This window comes from Anguilla rostrata, chromosome 7, assembly GCF_018555375.3.
Source record: "Anguilla rostrata isolate EN2019 chromosome 7, ASM1855537v3, whole genome shotgun sequence".
Classification (NCBI taxonomy): domain Eukaryota; kingdom Metazoa; phylum Chordata; class Actinopteri; order Anguilliformes; family Anguillidae; genus Anguilla; species Anguilla rostrata.
The window spans coordinates 29,376,410-29,379,764 of NC_057939.1; positions in this window are offsets into that span (position 1 = coordinate 29,376,410).

Consider the following 3,355-nt stretch of genomic DNA (forward strand, 5'->3'; position numbering starts at 1 on the left):
GTCGGGTTTATCTTATTGCTATGAAATATTACATTACATTACATTACATTACAGGCATTTGGCAGACGCTCTTATCCAGAGCGATGTGCAACAAAGTGTATAATCATAATCAGGAACAAGTGTGTTGAAAACCCTAGAGAGAAGTACTGTTCCAAGTGCAGGGAACAACCGCATAGTTCAACTTGGACCCTGTAGGTTAAACTGATCAACACTAACACAAACAAGAACAGCAACAACGCAGTCTATGCAAAAATACAAGCAATAGTTAAGACGAGTGCATTAATTAAGTCACCAACGAAACAGCTACCTAGTTACAACCCTAAGCTTACAGTCAATTTAGAGATTAAATTTAGAATACGGTTTCTCTCAGCATAATGACGGATTTAAAGACTAAACGAACTCACCCGATATTGTGTTCAAATTGACCGTATTATTTATTTAGACATTGGCAGAGTACAGCATAAATTGCGTCTTTTGTTAATATTCAATATTAGTAATTGCAGCGAGAAACTGCAGTTGTAGGTCGTTATATTATGGTAGCAACGGAACGAAGCGGACTATATATGTATTAGGCTACCATCATTGTTTCATTAAACCAGCGTGTTTTCGCGCGTTTGCACAGAAACTCGGAACCTATCAATAAAATGGTTTAGCTGTTTCTCAGCATAATGACAGATTCAAAGCCTAAACGAACTCACCCAATACTGTCTTCAAATGGATGCAGGCTCAAGAACTGTCTTCCATTGCTTCCGCGACACTCAGACCCTCCCCTCACTGCTAAAAACTAGACCTACGGTGTCGGATTACTTGCGTCGCCATGGATGTCGCTTACCGTAAAGAAGTTTACTCGATGTCGTAACCGTTTAGATTTGGAGCTCCAGCTTTTCCTCACCCCACCTAATGAAAAAGTCCAAATGGTGTGCAAACCATATGGCGGACATAGGTGCTCCCAAAAGCAAAGTTGTAGAGCACATTCAGATGCATCGGTCGATGCAGTTTTGTGTTGATCTGACTTATGGTGGAGGAGTTATGGCCTTTTACGCATTACCCTTTGTTATAGCGCCACCATCAGGTCGACACAGGTGATTTTTCGTGCCTGAGTAGTGGGGGGCCATAGGAACCCACCTACCAAATTTGGTTGGTGTACAACTTATGGTTGCGGAGCCTCAGACATTTTAGCGGAGAAAACTTCCACGCCCCAACTAAAAAGTCTAAATGGCGGGCAAACAATATGGTGGACATAGGTGGTGCCAATGGAAAAGTTGTAGAGCACGTTCAAATGCATAGGTCGGTGAAGTTTTGTGTTGATCTAACTTATGGTGTGGGAGTTATGGCCTTTTACGCATTACCCTTTGCTATAGCGCCACCATCTGGCCGACATACGTGATTTTTAGTGCCTGAGTAGTGGGGGGCCATAGGAACCCACCTGCCAAAATTGAAATTGGATTTGTTGTCATGATCATATATGTTCATCCAACATATGTAGTGAATATCATGATGATTGTAGGAAATACTGATGACTTACGGGCAATTTTGTGGTAAGAGATGTTTCGTCGATGTTAGAGAAGTGTGTTGGTTGACAGCGGGCATAACGTGTATGTGACTGGGCCCATTTATATTGCGTTTATGTAGGTTGTTCTGCTGAGGCTGTGTATGTGATTTTGTGCTGAGTGGGGCAAAATTGAAAAAGCCTTGTAGAAAAACCTGTTTTTCAAAAAAGTAAAAGTGGTGGGCAAAGAATATGGTGGACATAGGTGGAGAGAATGGGAAAATTGTAGAGCACGTTCAGATGCATAGGTGAATGAAGTTTTGTGTTGATTTGGATTATGGTGTGGGATTTATGGGCTTTTTAAGCATGACCGTTTGTTATAGTGGCACCATCTGGTCGACATGATTTGTAGTGCTTGAGTAGTTGGGGGCATAGGAAGCCATGTATCAAATGTGGTTGGTGTAGGACATATGGTTGCTGAGTGTGAGAAACCTTTAGCAAAGAAAAATAAGAATAATCCTCACAGAGACAATAGGGTTTCAGCAGCTTTGCTGCTTGGAGCCCTAATAAGAACTAGATAGTATAGATGGCAGTAATATTGACTCCCTTTGCAGATGAGGTAGCATGAAATGGCTTGTATCCAAGATCTGTAGTTTCATATGATATTACTACTGTCAGGGTAGCTTAAAAAATGGGCCTGCTTGAGGTAGACTGTAAAATACAAATATGGCTAAGTATAAAATGAAGTCTGTACAGTGTGTTAAGAAAGTTTTTGTAAGACAATGTGAGAATGGTAAAGATGTAGTGGTTTTTAGTCCAAGAAGTCCAGTTAATGTATTTGTTTATTTGAAAGTGTTTTGGAAAATGACACAGAAAAGACTGGAAATCGCAAATAAAATGGCAAGTGATGAGAAAAACACCAAGTAAAAATGTATGCAAATAAAAAATGTGAAAAGACAAATAAAAATCATGAACAAAATGGCAAGAGATCAGAAAACACCAAGTGAAAATTTATGGAAATAAAACATGTGAATAAAAAAGGCAAGAGATCACAAAAATATTAAATTAATTTTTAAAATTGTAATATAAATAAAGAAAAAAATACAGAGTAAAATCATAAGTAAAATGGAAAGAGAGCACAAAAACGCAAAGGGAAAATAAATGTAAATGTAATATACAAAATAACGCACATGGGCCATCCAATTATTGGTCATCCCCTGTATGCCCCTCTCCACAGAATGAGATTGTATTTTTTTAAATGCTTAAATGCTTTTTAAAATGAGTTATGAAATAATACCATATAAGGTGGGGCACTGGAAATATTTGAATTGGGAAGTACTTTGTGAGAAAGAAATAACATAATATATACAGTTCCATGGCTTCAAGATGTGTCAAACAAATAAGAAAATATATACAGTGGTCTATAGCTTTAATTTGTGTGAAAGAACTGGAAAACATATACAGTGAGTGCTCAATTGGTAGAGTTTGTGAAATAACGGGAAAATATACAGTGCTCCACTGGCAACACTTTGTGTAAAATAAGTGGGAAAATATACAGTGAGTGCTGCATTGCTACACTTTAAGTGACTGCTGCACAGCCTACTTGTTGCAAAGTGTGCACTGTTTGTTTCAAAATCTTATTTTATGGGGCTTTGTGGAAAAATATTCCAATGCTCTATCATATGGGAAGGCGTCAGGATGGGGTCCATTTAAGGAGATGCTGAAGTAGGCATCCAGGTGTTGTTCCTTGAAGCTGGTTTCGGAGGTCTGTTTTCACCTGAGGCTAAAGGAAAGAAAAAAGGAAAACCAGAAGTGCAGTACTATAAAGAAAATTAATTATTTGTTGTGCTTCTCAAAGTGATGCTC